The sequence below is a fragment of the Serinus canaria genome, chromosome Z, assembly GCF_022539315.1.
Source record: "Serinus canaria isolate serCan28SL12 chromosome Z, serCan2020, whole genome shotgun sequence".
Classification (NCBI taxonomy): domain Eukaryota; kingdom Metazoa; phylum Chordata; class Aves; order Passeriformes; family Fringillidae; genus Serinus; species Serinus canaria.
Genome location: NC_066343.1, coordinates 9,533,038 through 9,549,643, shown reverse-complemented (window position 1 = coordinate 9,549,643; position 16,606 = coordinate 9,533,038). Strand labels below are relative to the sequence as shown.

Here is a 16,606-nt window from a genome sequence, read left to right as displayed (position 1 = left end):
CCATCCATCATCCATCCATCCATCCATCCATCCATCCATCCATCCATCCATCCATCCATCATCCATCCATCCATCCATCCATCATCCATCCATCCCTGTCCGGCCATCCATCCATCCACATCCAGCATCCATCCACCCCACCCACCCATCCTCCCGCGCCTCCCTCCCGCCCTCCCTCCCTCCCTCCATCCATCCATCCATCCCGCCCTCCCTCCCTCCCTCCATCCATCCATCCATCCCTCCCTCCCTCCCTCCATCCCTCCATCCATCCATCCCTCCCTCCCTCCCTCCTCCCTCCCTCCCGTCCCTCCCCTCCCTCCCTCCTCCATCCATCCATCCATCCATCCACCACCCACCCCCCATCCATCCATCCATCCATCCATCCATCCATCCATCCATCCCTCCACCCAAACATCCCCAGGGGCTGCCAGAGCACGGGCCGGGCTCTGCCCAGTGCTGCCAGTGCCAGCAGCAGCAGCAGTGCCCATCAAACCAAGGGCAGCAAGGTGCAGGGCAGCAGGAGGAAGAACTTGTGTCCCTGGAGGGGCAGAGCCCTGGAACAGCTGCCCAGGGAGGGCCTGGAGTGTCCCTGGCTGGAGACACCCCAGCCCAGCTGGACACCTTCCTGTGCCCCTGACCAGGGCTCCCTGCCTGGGCAGGGGATGGACCAGGTGATCTCCAGACATCCCTTCCTACCCCACATATCCTGGGATGCTATGATTCTGTAATTTATGCAGTCCATATGAAAGATCCAGCCAGCAAGTTGTGACCTCCAGGGTTCAGACAGCAAGTTCTTAATCTTAAAAGGACTCCTCCAGTTAAATAGACAGCCTCATCAAGCCAGTGAGGTTAAAGGATCTGTAATGAACCACTGAGTTCCTTCAGCAGTGGGGATATTGAACAGGATATACAGGAGGTCTGAACACATTTGTTTGGCCCGGTCTGGGATAAACAAGAGAGAACTGTTGTTTTTGTCATGTTAAAGGAGGAATAGCTCAGCCATGCATACAAACCAGTGCCAGCTGTGCTATAACCATGCAAGCCTGGGTGAAGACACATTAATATCCAACACAACAGTTTGAGGGAGTGGAAGAAGGAGAAAGGGTTGTCTCTCTCATCTTGTGATCTTCAAAAAGACTGACATAAATTTTGTGGTATTTCCCTATGGAGGGAGGTACTACCCACCTTTCCAACTTGCATACACAGCTATAACATCTTTAAAAAAGGCATTAAATTATGTGATACACACTAGGGAAGTGTTCACTCTGTGTTGTGGCACCTCACCTATTAAAAACAGAAATGCAGTTTGATTTGGGTTTTCCCCCCATTTTACTTGGAAGGGCATGGAAAATTACATAAAAGACAGCTATTAAAAAATGCCTATTGTTTGTTACCTTTTAAAAATGCAAGTTTCACTAATGCCACGCATAAGTTTTGGCTGGAAAAGGTTCGGTAAGAACTGCTCACAAAGCTATCAAAGACACTGCTTGAAACAAGGAACAGTCCTTCCACGTGGACCTTTTATCTGTGGAAGTCTCTGCCCCAACACATGATACCACCCTGACCTCCTTCAGCAAGGTCAGTCTATCAGAAAATGTGGAAAACCCAAAGGTTTAATTTCCAATTAGCCACCAAATTCACATGTGCTGTCTCTAAAGCATTGTTGTCTTTAGCAGGCGTGCATCTGATGGCCACAGATGAAAAGATGCTTTTAATTTATTTTTGGAAATTAGATTACACTATCAGTAGCCCACAGATTGGCGTGCACCCCCTGAATATCACACTTGCTGTCTGACAGCAGTAACAAAGATGGACGTTTGTGTAAAGGAAACTGTTTTTCATCACTTGCAAGCTACCACCATGCTATTTGGATAAAGAATTCACAGAGATAGAGAGGCACAGTAGCACAGATAAATAGCATCACAACCTTTTACCGTGAAGGAAATAGCAAGGAGAGCACATCATCTTTGTTTCCTGCCTTAATGCATTCAACTGAGACCAGGTATGGGCAAATATATTTAATCAGGACAAACAAATTACAGTTTTTACTGCATAAAAAAAGTAAAAAAATCCAAAATCCTGAAACAAGTTAAAATGAGTAGCAGTAAAATTATTCTGAAAGCCTGGTACCACTGCACAACCAAAATCATGCCAGACACATATCAAACACTCCAAACGCAATTGTAATTATTAAAAAAAACCAACACTGCTACAGGGACACAGAACATGTGTCTATCTTTGCAGGTGTTGAAGTCTAACACTGACTTTTATTTGACTTTGACTTTTAAATCTTCAATTTAGCCTTTAGTTCAGGCTTTATGTGAAGCAACTATTTCGTACTTTCTCACAATAAAATTCACTGTCATGCTTCTGTGTCTGGGACACTGAGACCTCTGGACCATTTCCATGAGGACCACAAAGGTGAGCAGAGCAAGCCCATCACCAGGAGGCTGAAATTTATCATGCAGGTGCTGACAAATCAGCTATAAAAGGAAAACAATAGTAAGGTTTTCTGCAAAACGTATTCTTCTCTATCTCTCCTCCTCCAGCAGCCATCTAATCTTAATTTAGGATAGCTGTGGGGAGCACATTATCCAGGAAAACACTGAATGTTTAGATACAGTCCTAATTAAAACAAAACTAATGTGACAGCCTGGAATAGTGGAAGGTGTCCCTGCCCATGGGAAGGAGTGGAATGAGATGGGCTTTAAGGTGTCTTCCATCCCAAAGCACCCACTGATTCTGTGATCCCCGATTGTGTGGTTGTGCTCTGCCTCCCTCACACAGCACAGATCTACACAAAGTGCACCAAAATCCCCTTCCCTGAGGCTGTTCCTCCAGCAGGGAATTGTTTTACACCACCTATTTAACAGGCAGAGACGTCAGCACTAACAATAGCAACGCTGCTATCTCGGCAAATTACAGCCGAGTGGTGTTTGCCCCACCAGGAGCCCGGTGCTGAGAGGCTGATAAGCCAAAAAGGCCCCCTGAATTCCCAAAGCAGGACTAAAACAACGTAAAGAAAAAAGAAATCTCAAGGCAGTTCTGCTCTGGAGTCCTGCTGGCATCCCGAATTGGAAAGTGGACTGGTAGAGGAGAAAATGACAAAATAACACAATTTTACTTCCAAGGATTCTGAACTGGGGACAGGCATGCAAATTGCGGACATAATTCTATTAAAATCAAGTGTTGCAGGGGAAAAAGTGTATCATTAAAAAGGAGATGTTAGTTTTCCCCACACACTGCTAAGATTTTCCTTGCAACCAAAGCAAGAAACAGTCCAGTTATTTGTCCTTCATCGCCTAAGACACATTAGGGAAACTGCAAACAGTTCCAGGGAGATGCGGTGGAAGTGGTTAAAGATCAGGATACCACAACAAACTGTTAACCGGGTGGGATATCAAGATAAACAGCTCTTGCTTACTGCAGGAGTGAAAGAAAACATCATTAACACCTCACTAAGCTAATTTGACAAGCAACACGTCTTTGGTTTGGATCACTTTTCCGAGGTGATTTTGTAAATTTGTTACGGTGAATTAAAAAAAAAAAAAAAAAAAATTGTTCGCTTTGTAAATTCCTGCAGTTTGCTGCTCCCCAGATGAATTTAAATTTCTCACCATCCTTACAGCTGCTGCAGCTCTCTGGCTCTGCATCATCTGCAGATGTAACTAATGTGCTTTCTACTTCCCCTTTCAGATCATTCAAGAAAACATTATGTAAAACACTGAAGCACTAAACACTTCATTTATACAGAGAGGGAGCAGACCTGGAAGAGGTCCCAGGGGACAACAGACTGACTGTGACTGATAGACTGCTGCCCTTCAATATCTGTTTTACTGTTTGCTGGGATTTTATTTTTTCCAATTTTAATTTTTTTAAAGGTGCAGGAAAATGAACACAGAAGCATTTAGAAAACTGTGATCCCTTAATCCATCATGTATCCACCAGGTCTGTATTTTGAGCTTAAAAAATAAAAACCAAGAATTAGAAGCTTAGGACAAAAATGTCATTTTCCCCTGACCTCTCACCCTGCCCACTGTTTGTCTTTTAAGGATGAAGAAAGAAGTGATCTTAATGATAAGACACAAAATATTTCAGAAATAACTGAAAAGTTTCTCAGGTGTTCTTCTAGACGCTTATGGGAAGATGTGCTTCACATAAGAAAATAACAGATATTAAAAAATTATACAACACATTTTTCACACAAGATTCCAAAACTGAAAGCTACTGTACTGTATAGAGACAGCGAATTTTAATGTTGCATTAAGTAACACATATCTGCTATTTAATCTTTGGATTACTTCACTAAATATGAGAGTTATCACACCTGAGGCAATAATTATCAGAGGTTATGCAGTGAAATGAGACATTCACACAGCAATGCCTCTCTTCTGAGTCAGAACCTGAAGCTAAACACTAATAGTGAGGAAATAACAGCAATTTTTCACTGTGTCTATAAGAAAAAAGAAATCATGCTGGAAACTGTCATTACATCTGCTTTGCAGGTTGTGATTTCTCTCTGTATTAGTAAAATTCTAACAACCCTTTCTAACGATATTTTTTACCCACAATATATTTAAGGAATTTCATACTGCCATGAAATTAGATAGATTCTGTCCTTTGTTGTCCTGGCAGGGTATAGCACATATATAGATATATAGATGTTTAGATATACATGTATTTATAGATATAAATGTTGTGTGTATTTGTGAGCCTCTCTCCTATTAAATCTTAACCCACAGTATTGCAATTTTCCCCTCTCTGTTTTGAAAACTAATTAACAAATAACTTTTGGAGAGAGCACACTTCACAGATACTTAGGTCTAATTTTGAAATTAAAATATTCCCAGCATGTGAACTGAATGACAGAGGTTTAATCACACAAATCAACCTTGCACAGCCTGTTACTAGCTCTAACTCAGCTTCCACTTCTCTATGTCTCCCTGAGTGAGACATAGAGATCCCTGTGCTCTGCCCCTAAAACAGCATTTCAGACTGAGCTAGCACACCCACAAACACCTACATCCTCACAGACAGATGCTGCCTCCTGCAAGGTATTGCCCAAGCAATGTCCTTTCCCCAGGGAAATATCAAAGAAGAATTTGTGGGGGAAAAAAAATGAATTCCAGAGCAGCCCACCAGCACGGAGCAGCTGTGCAGTCCCTGTCTGGCTTCTTGGAGTCTGTGAAAGCAGCTGTGACCCCTGTGCTGGAGCAGGAAAGCCCTGCAGATCCACACAACAACAAATCCTTTTGTCACTGCCCTGTTCTGAGCACAGAATCACAGAATGTGAAGGGTTGGAACGGACCTTAAAACCCATCCAGTGCCACCCCTGCCATGGCAGGGACACCTCCCACTGTCCCAGGCTGCTCCAAGCCCCATCCACCCTGGCCTTGGGCACTTCCAGGGATCCAGAGACAGCTACAGCTTCTCTGGGAACCTGTACTAGGGCCTGTCCATCCTCCTAAGGAAGAATTTCTTCCTAATATCTCACCTAAATTTCCCCTCTTTAAATTTCTACCCATGTCCTGTCCCCCCAGCTCCTGATGCAGAGTCCTTTCCCTGCAGCCCCTTCACATCCTGGAAGGAGCTCTCAGGTCTCCACACAACCTGCTCCTTCACAGGGTGAACAACCCCAAATTTCTCAGCCTGTTTCTGTAGCAGAGGTGCCCCAGTCCTCCTTACCAGCTCCGTGGCCACCTAGAAAAATCCTGCTAGGAGAAGCTGTTAAAAGCTGTACAGGTGAGCTACCCTGAAGTCCCCTACCCATGCCTTTGTCTACTGCTGGTGCTGAAAGCAAAGTCTTTACTACAGAGTCTGAATGTCATAATTAAAACTAATTAAACTGGAATTATTTGAACCCCAGAGAAATTGTTACAATAGGAAGTTGTGCCTTGCATGTGAGATACAGCAACTTTCTTTTTCTCAGTTGAGAACTGGAGCTCTTGCAAGACAGACAGGCTGTGATTCCCTGTTAAATATCAGCTACCTCTCCTACTCCACAGACTCTGAAATAAGACAGAATCAACACTTGGATAAAAATAAGCTTTCACTATGAAAATACCTAGGATTTTAAAAGAGAAACATGTTAATGAAAATTCATGTACAGGGTTAAAGAATATGACCTACAAATGAATGATGCTGACACTTACACAAAGAAAGTATTGTTACAAGCTTGAATCTGGAAAGCATTATACCATTTTTATTTCTTAAGTCAATCAGTGAGTGGTCTTGATTTTTTAAAGCTGTGCCACTATTATCTCGAGGGAAATCATTCAGCAGTAACTATGACATCCCTGGGTGTGGTAATAAAACCAGTACACTAGACTTGCACAATACAGTGATGACAATGTGAAAGCAGAAGTTACTTTTGTAACAGCAGACTCTAGGAAGCTAGAAAAAATTACACAGCACCATGGAAGCCAAGAAATCTGTCAGGTTACATCAGACGGTGTAAATACATGATCATCAACTCCAAAAAACAAGTTTAACACAAAAACCTTGCCTGCAACAAACTTCCCCCGTGACTGAGATTTCTCTCAGGTTGTTACCACACACTGCAGAAACATTCAGAGTTGCCATCCTATTAGCCACATGTCCACTGGAAATTAAATTCATTCTGGATTCACTGTTTTGCCTGGAAGTAGCTCCCAAGTATTTTTGGGGGAGTGCTCCACTGTTCATCAGTCTCAACCCCACACATTCATGGCACTGCAGGCCCTGTAAGGATTGGGGTGCAAGGAGGGAAACCAGAGAGAAATTGGGAACATCGCCAGGTGCTAGAACACACTGACACCCATCCCCACGAGGACAAGGAAGGCCCTGTAGCTCCTTCCAGCCCACGCTCAGCCTGGCCAGCAGGCTCTGATCCTGAAAGCTCTTGATGGAGTTACTGACTGGGAAGGAGCTCTGGGGGTGTGAACATCATTTCTGTGGGACCTGCAGCTCTGTGCAATCACAAGAAACAGTGTCACATAAACCCCCTTATACAGGAATTAACTTTTCACAAGATTTTCTTCATCTCTTTAGTGTAGCTCAGTTATTTGTTCCTAATTTGTCTCCTAAACACACACATACACACAATTTGTATCCATTTGTTCTAGCACACACTCTGTTCCCTGGCGTAGAGTATTCCCTCTGTCATGTTCAGACTCCATAATTTATAGATAAATAAATTTCTCAGCCAGTACTTTTTTCTGTTGGACTAAAGCTCCACGTAGCTTTGGCTACATACATGTTACTTTCTCTATCCCTCATACCACACAACCTTCCTCTCAATTTCAGCTTGCATTTCTTGACTGTGAATGATTAGAACTGTACATTTAATTTCAAATATAAACCATGTTGAAGTAGACAGTGAAAATTCACAGAAAACAGACACAGACTTTAATACTGATAGCGTTCAAATGTCACATAAATCTATTTGCATGTTTCATTTCTTTCCTTTAACCCTGTCACATGTATCCTGTGTAAGAATCACCAGGATACAGGAATCATCTACATTTTAGGATGCCTGGTTCTCCAGATAGTTTTGGAATTCAAAATGGTAAATGTAAATAGTAAGAACATCAGATAATTCTAAAATACCCCCCTCCGAGAAAAAAGAAAGCCATGTACATGGGATAGAGTACCAAAAACACCTACTGGGCAATAACTACTGGATTTCTTTTACATAAGGCATTATATCTATATGTCTTTCTTTCAAGCCTTTGGAAAACTTCCTTGTTTAATCTCTACACTCCTCAGAAACACCATATTTCACATATCTATACCATCAGCTACTTCTGTGAAGCTTAATCCCACCCAGGCTGAAAGGGTCTTTAGCTACCGAATTTTGACAGCTGTGGCATGGTCTGGTCAGGATCTACCCAGGCTGTGATTCCACTGCCTCAGAGTGCTCTGTAACCATTTTTTCAGCCTTACTCTAAAAAATATTGCTCAAAAGAGCACTTCCTCCTAACTAACACACACAGATATATATATATATATTTATAAATATATAGATATAGATATATAGATATAAATACATGCGAGACCCGACTAATATCTTTGTAAAAAGTGAGATGCATTTCCAAAAAAGGCATGAACTGAATAAAGTTGCAGAGCATTTGCACCACAGAAATGCTCATCTCTCAGGGTGCTGAGCCACAGAAAGCTGCCACTAATTTCCCCCCACCCCATCCCCCCATTCTTTTGACCACTGTGCAACTAAATCCCTTAAACTCAGAAATAGACTGAATACTGAAATGAACTGCAGTGGTAATATTCAGCACTTGTAACATCAGATTTTTCTTCCACTTTTTTCCCTAATGGTAATCACATAAATTTTTTTACTTCATCAATGGGGAAAAAAAAAAATCAAAGCAATTGAAGCAAAAAAGCCAAAGGCAAAAACCTATAAAAATCGGGTGCATTAATTACTTTTTAGAACAATAAATATGGAACAGGCAACTATACCTTATAATTCTACGAACAGTGACAACATGATTATTGTGAAGAACCAACAATTCAAGCACTTTGTTGGATTTGGTATGAAATTACTATTTCATCACACAAAACCTAGCAGGTTTGCACTTTATGCATGCACCCCAAATGCTTTATTCCTCTTGTATGCTTCCCCTCTGTTTATCATTCCCTGCTGTACTTCAGGCAATATTGTACATTCACCACCCTGCTACCCCTCTGCCTCTGAAGGGAGCTAACAAAGAGGAGTGAAGCAGGACACCCTTAAAGGACCTTTATTTTTTCTATTTTTTTTCCACCTTTTCCCTCATTAATTCCGTGGCTCCAGGGAGGATCAGATGTGTTCCCACCTCGCAGAGCAGGAGCAATGTCTGTGAGCAATGGAACTACTGAAGGCTGGTTTCCTATGGCTATGACTCTTGTGCTGGATCCCCTAATGTCTAAAAAGGTGAGAAATCCAGTCAAAGCTTTTCCCTTATTTAATGAATTCATAACTCCTCTCTCCCAGGAGGATTTGCTAGTGTCTAATAATACAGTTGATCTCATTCCACAGCTTTTTCCAAAGCAGGCACATGAATAGGGTCTCTTTTTCTCCATCCAGGCACCTATTTCCATGAAACTAGTAGGAACCTGATATCTCTGAGACCTTTACTCCTGTCAAATCTGTTTGAAATTGTCCAGGAGTTTCAGAAGTTATTGGGGGGAAAGGGAGGAGGTAAGAGGCTGGCAGTCAGCAGAGGCACACAGCATGACCACATAAGCTTTGTTTCCTTAGGAAGCAGGGTAAAACACTTGCACCTTTTGTTATTTTTAAACCCTGCCCTAAATGAATTAGGAAATCAGCTTTACTTAGAGATCTAAACTTGTTTTCTTCCTTTTTTTTCATGTTATTTATAGTGTGGCAATAATACAATAGACTCTAGATATAACATCTGGATTCAGGTCTCAGGACTTAAATGCATGAACAGTTCCCAACTGTGTTAATTTAGATTTCAGAGGGAAAGCCCTATGAGATAGGTTGCTTAAATCAGAATTTATTTCCTAGAGGCTAAGAACAGAACATGGGCCCATTCCCATTAAACAACTGCCACACAAACTTATCACACAGCACCTTCCTTGAGTTTGAGGCTTGAGACTCCCTGAAAGTATGAAAGGAGACCTGCCAAGGATTTTTAATTTAACCTGATGGCTTTTTGTTTGGTCTTTTTAAAATTTATTTTCTTCATTTATATTCAGGTTTCCAATTCAAAAATTATTCCAGAAAAAAACCCGCAATTTATTTAAGTAAAATGCATACAGGAGCAGAGTGAAGTTCTTTTTCTGAACAATCACAAAGCATATGTAGCATGAACATAAAACACTGAAAAAAATCACCATGCAAGCCTTTTAAAACCTCCAGAAAAGTTTCGACAAACATTGTGAAAGGTAGACCCATACAAATGTGCTTTCAGCCAAAAATCTCCAAAATAAAAGCAAGACTTGCAGGAGTGCTGGTGATATTACTGTCAGTAAAGGTTCCAAGGTAACAAAATATAAATGATTAATACTTCCAAGATTAAAAAAAACACCTCCACATTACGTGCTGCATAATAGGAGTATTTTAATTCTACCTGTCAACTGATCCTATTCCTACATGTGAAGCCCAGACTGCAGCTTTCCTTCAGAAAAATATAATAAAACACAACTGAAATGTCTGGAGTAATAACTGTCAGATATGAAGACAACTTGTCTTGGGAGCTGCTTCCCTTCAAACACTTGACCTTTAGGCTTTGGGAAGTAATGGAAAGTATAAAGTGCTGGGTGAATACACCCTTGGAGCTGACGTGCCAACGTTCTGCAGTAATCTGGGTCTGATTCCCCCCGAATATGCTGCCAGTAAACAGCTCCAGGATTGCACATGACTTTTTTTTCTTTCTCCCCCCCTCTTTGGAAAGTAAATGTATAACCACGTGAATAAGCATGAGATAATGCCTAGACCGAGGCAAAATATAAAAGTGTTCCCAGCTAAGCACTGCAACCAATTTTCCAGTGTGAGTAATAACACCGCACTCATTTAGAACAACCATTGACTATTTTCAGGATGGTATTTTACCCTTTGTTTGAAAAAAAAAAAAAAAAAGCCCCTTCAGAATGTTGACAGCCACTTGCTGAAGCTTTAATATCCAAACACCTAACTATTTAATAAAAACTTTATTGAATGGAGTTATTCTATCCCATTCAAAAAAAACAAAACACAACCAAACCCAAAAAGGCAATAGATTGAACATTGTGCACCTAATCTGAGCAATCTGAACATCTGTGTGTGCTGTGACCCACCCACAAACGTGGAAATAACTCAATGCATCATGAGATATATGTACTAAGTATGAAAAATTTCCAGTAAAGCAGCACTGAGTTCACAGAAGGACATGAAGACTTCTATAAATTGTCAAGACATGAACAGAACATTTCTTTCCATCCAAGAGCCTAAAGAAATCAACAAAGATAGAAAAAAAAAGGCCAAACCCTTATTTTCATAGAAAAATCAAATCTTATTTTCATTATTTTCTTATTTTCATAGAAAGAAATCAGTGCAAGTTCAGGTTCAGGAATGCAATGCAGGTGAAAAAAACTTTACCAATTTCTCTCTCCCTACAGTTAGATCCCTATTTTTATTGTTTAATTTCACCAGCAGGAAAAGATCTCCCGCACCCCTTAGGGGACTTTTTAAGTAAGCTTTAAGAAAAATAGGAATGAAAGGAGTATTTTTAAAAATCAAGGAGTAGTTCTCTTTGTTTTACTGTCAGAGAGGTAGAAATTTGAAAACAAACATTTGTTCTAGACTACACACTCTGGTAATAGCAGGAAGGATATTTTTACAGCTAACAGAGATTCTCACTTGGTTGGAGGTGGGTGGAGGGATGCATTTTTCCCCTTCTCACAAGAATAACTCCTTCAAGAACAGTGAAGTGTTTGTGACCACAGTGGTCCCAACATGGAGCCACGAGGCAAACCCAGCTCTCACATGGAATTAATGACACGGGGGGGCAGCTCAAACTAGAGCCATTCCCAGGTTCAGCAGGAGCAGAAGAACATCTGGAGCTCTAAACTGATAGTCCATGGGGCCATTTCCCCAAAAATGTCTGGAGGAACCATTATGTGACTCCAGTCAGAACTACGTGTTCTATCACAAAAGAATACTTAAATTATGACATTTTTGTTCCATAGGTAAAGGCCATTTCAGAGCATTAACTGATCATAGGTCAGTCTGAGTGATCAAATGTCACTTCATCCTGAATAATATTATTAAGTTCTATGTCAGATCCATCCATGGGCACTACAAATTCAACTCCAGCAAGAAATTTTTCTATATGAACTATTATAATGATAAAAGGCATCAAAATCTTTTCATTCAAGAAACCCATATTAAGTTCTAATAATATTTCTAATAAAAATAGATTTTCAGAAAATTCAAATCACCTGTATCTATCTGAAGACAAAAAAATTCCCTGTCTTAAATTTCTTACCTAATGCTTAAAATGCACACAATTATAATACGTCTTTTTACAATGGAAGTTTCTACTCAGATGAAAAGCTGGAATGGATTCAATTAGAAAATATTATTCCCTGAAATCTTATAAATTCTCATCTGCAAAAGAAATATAGTTCATAGATAAAAAAGTTAGACTAAACTGGTTGCTAGCAACACAAACAAAACATTTACTTTCTTTTCTGCATAATACCGTTTTCAAAAGTTTTTGTGACGAAGTATTTAGAGAATTAATGTTTTCTTAAGCCAAGCCAACCCTGGATGAGGGAAAGCATTTTTTTTCCTTCACCATCAGGATCCTATGGAGCACAACTGGAGACTTCATGGGACCATGTTTTAGAACATGAGGTCTCAGATGAGGCACCAAAAAGCCACATCAGGGCATTTTATTTGCAGAAGAAAACAGAGGCAAAAATTTCCAAGGAATCAAGTGAAAATAGTGAAGTCTCCTTAATTTTGTAGTCTCCCAGCCCAGAGGCAGGGACAGGCTCCCTCTGGATGGCCCCAGGAGTTTGTCAGAGGCCAAGAGCAGAACACTTATCACAGAAATAGCTCAACGTGGCAGAGAACCTCAGAATTTAATTTCATCTTTGCAGTAATTTCAGTGGAGGGAGGGTGAACATCATTGCTCGGGTCTGTTGTGGTTTATTTTCTTAATTTTTACTTGCCAGCAAACCAGCCCAAAAGGGAGAATATGTGGTAGAAGTAAAGGTTTCTTATGAACCAGAAAATCCTGGGATTCTGTGGTTTGGTTTGGCTTTGGTTTTTGCTTTGTGCTTGTTCAATTCTTAAACATTCATATTATCTTATTAGGATAATAATATAATATTAAGATACTAATATTGCTGTCTTATTTACTACAGAGTAATGAAATACTTAGCAGTTTGATCACCTTAAAGAACATCTGGCTGAGCTAGTGCTGTTTAACACAATCCGTAAGAAGAAAAAACCCACCCACCAACCAAAAAAAACCACCCAAAAAACAAACAAACAACCCAACATACAGACAAAAAAACACACCAAAGAACCAACAACCAGACAAAAATGCATACACTGAAGTGATAACAAAGGCAAAACTCAATAAACATGTATTTCAGCAACAAGCTGGAAAAGAAGATACACAGCAGGAAATGCAAGCTGAAGACAGAGAGGTAACTTTTCCTTTAAAGCACAAAACATCTCAGTGCCAAACATCAACCATCAGTTATCAGCATTAAAAAAAAAAAAAAAAAAAAGATGACAATTCTAAAATTATGGGCAAAATAAGATCTAAAGGGATGTGTCTGTCAGGAACCAATTTTGAAGGGCAGGGTCTGGTTCTGGTGACTTGGATAGTCCTGCCCAGGAAGCTCTGATGCAATACCTGACTGCAAGACCACCCTACACAGAGCCCTGTGCACAGAGACAGAGTGGTAAGAAGTTTAATTTTACCATTTTTCTGATTTTATATCAGTGTTTCACTGTCAAACAGACAGTGCTTGGTGAGACAATGGCATGTCCAGAGCTTAACAGGCCTGACATGTTCAATGTAGGTTCTTTTTTGACGAGGATAAAACAAGTACTTGCATGGTCTGAGCTGTCCTCAGGCAAGCAGTTATCTGCATTTTGCTAAATATAACTTCACTGGGGTTCTCAGCAGCCTCCTGCACGGCATGCTCAGCCACAGACCTGCAAAAACCTTGCCCCAAATAACATCTAAAGCTATCCAAGCCTGAGGAAACAGGAGAGACCCACCACCATTTCTGGAACTACAAAACTGATGGCTGAACTTGCTTCCCACCAGAGCAACATCAGGGTTTCCTTAGGGATGTACAAGGAAAATGCTCCTGTGAGCAAATCCCACCCTGTGCACACAAAGCACATGGAAATACATGAGGAGGCTTTTGAAAAGAAGCCATTCCACGCTCCAGGACAGCTGGTTTAAACACATGAGATGTGATTATTTATCCTGGGATGTAAGCTGGGGGAAAGTGGTGCTTTCAAGCCCCACGCAGCTGAACTGCAATGACACTGGCAGTGTGAAACAGCCCAGGCTGGGAAGCAGAACTGTGTGAGTGACTACACCAGCCCACACAAACAGGAGCTAGAGATGAACCAGAGCAGCAGCACAGCACACTGGAACAGGCTCTTTGCTGCCAAAACCCCAAAGTATAGGAACTCATTAAAAAAAAAAAAAAACAACAGGAGATATCCCTGTGCTGTGCCTGACTTGCAGAATTAAGAATATTATTTCATGTTTTGCAAGACCAGAGTCCTGCAGCCAGCAGCCAACACCACTCAGACCAACCTCAGAGCTAACTGGATTTTTTTGGCATGTTTACATTTAAACAATCGTTAAAATAAATAAAAGTTAAGTAAGGATGCTCAACACTGCTAAATAATTTCTTTCCCCTTACTTAGAGCCATTGCAAAGTGGTGATGGTAATCACAGCAAATGTTGCTTGAAAAAAGTGCCAAGGAACAAGAGAAAATAGGTAACTGCTATGCAAATTTCTGTTAACATTAATTATGTCAGAGCACACTGAAACTTGCAAAAGCAGCATGTTTATTGTCTCTACATTTTGCTTTTATCCTCTGGAGTGTAGCAATTCAAATATGCTGGAAATTAAAACAAAAATGAGGCCATACTAAATGAATGTGGGGATGTAATTTCCAAGAAGCAAAAGAGATCTGATAATATTTTCATCACCTTTATGTGTTGAAATCTACCAGAAACACAGCCTTCCACAGCAGATGCAGGAACCTCCACAGTTAAGCCTTTAAAAATACATTGGAAATACTTGGGTCTTCAAAATCCAGAAGTTTAACTTTAAAAATACGTGTAATTCATCCACTATTTGCCCAACCCACCTTCAAGCAAGTTGGGGTTCCTCAGAGATAGTGAGTGGACTAACCCAAAAATGCAAAACCAGGAACTACAGATCAGCTACTTTCAAAACACATGGAATGGAGAAGGGTGTTAAAAAGTTACTAGAAAATGGACATTGCCTCTCCAAGTTTTCACACTCTTAGCAAAAAGGTTCTATCTCACACATATGAGCACTTATATTTGGGAAATCATAAGGAAAAACAAGACAAAAACCAGCACATGAATCTATTTCACCTCCCTCTAAATAAATTTGAGCAGAATATGATGAGATAGGAGGTATCCTATCAGATATCTCAAGAACCAACACTGGTATGCATAGAATCATCTACTGTGTGCAAAATTAAGTAGCTACAGCTTGCAGCAATCATGATTTATCTTTCTTAAACCTGAAGTTAAAGGTAGCTTACCACAAAATATTACAGTCATGACCACCTGCGTCATGTCTGAATGAGATTCAGAGAGCTCCTTCCAGAAAAGAAGATGTGCCATCAAGCGAATAAATCCTCTGTGGCTCTAGAGATTACAGAATATAAGAAATGTCCAGGAAATCGAGCTTCTGTTTTCATCTTCATAAAGTCTCATGAATGAACTGATATCTTACCTTCATACAAATTTCATAGATTTATAATTTAGGGCAGTATTCTGCAACAATAATTACCCGATATCTTACTTTCATGTAAATTTCACAGATTAGTAATTTAGGATTGCATTCTATACAAATAATATGACTGAAACTGTGCAATTGCAAAACTGTTTTTAGGGACATTATTCTCTCCCCCCCACACATAGTGAGGCAGATCTCATCAATGGAGAACAAAACACTTTTGTCATACCCTTCCCAAGAGGAAAGACAGCTCTCCGCAGAGCTGCAAGATAATTCACGTCAAAATGAGGAGGAATCCTAACTACTATGAAAACAAATACTGTATTTCAAAACCCACTGGGAGGAGCCCATTGTGCAAGAGGTCAGGATACTTAGTGCTCCTCTATTCAGTTCCTTAGTTGTAGCTAAGGATGGATTTATTTATAAATATAAGTTGTCTATCATGCCATGATTATTGCCTCTCTTCTCTAAACCAGTAACATAAGTCTTATGTACAAGCTTCCTTTTCCTTTCCACTGGTTCTCAAGTTAAAAAATAGCAACTGAAAAGCAAAATCCAAACAGGATGACTCCTCTCACTTTTCTCCTTGATAAATTGGGAGCAACATTTAAATATAACATTATATTTAAATAAGCTGTCAGTAAAACAAGCAATAACACAAATCAACTGTGATGGCTGACTTGTCCAGCAAGCAGCCCCTTCCTGGCAGAAAAGTTGGGAAGTTGCAATGTTGGAGGAGTAGATGAAACAATCCTTCCTAGCATGAGAACTTCTGCCTAGTGAAAAATAAAACACTTCTGAGTTCAGGGGAAGACTTTCTACCTCTGCAATTCTAAACTGGGCTGATACATTTCAAACAAAGGACACTTGGACGTGGTGCTGCCTGGAGAGCTGAAAGGTGGAATCTCACCAGGTCATCAGCAGCAGTTCACTCTGTTCTGAACAGAGAGGGCTCCTTCTGTGCACCCTTTGGGGTGAAATCAGATGTTGGATGGATTGGGGAGGTCTGGAGAGCTCAGCACAAGACAAACAAGGAGCTGCTGGAGCAGACCCAGAGGAACCCACGGAGCTGCTCCAGGGTTGGAGGTCCTCTGCACTGGAGCAAAGCTGGGAGAGCTGGGGGTGTTTCCCAGGAAGGGAA

At 40.7% G+C, this 16,606-nt stretch overlaps 1 protein-coding gene across 5 annotated transcripts in view; it reads right to left on the bottom strand.

Moving 5' to 3' along the window:
- Nucleotides 1-16,606, bottom strand: part of XRCC4 (X-ray repair cross complementing 4) — a 145,279-nt gene that overhangs the window by 89,009 nt on the left and 39,664 nt on the right. The window lies entirely within an intron of this gene.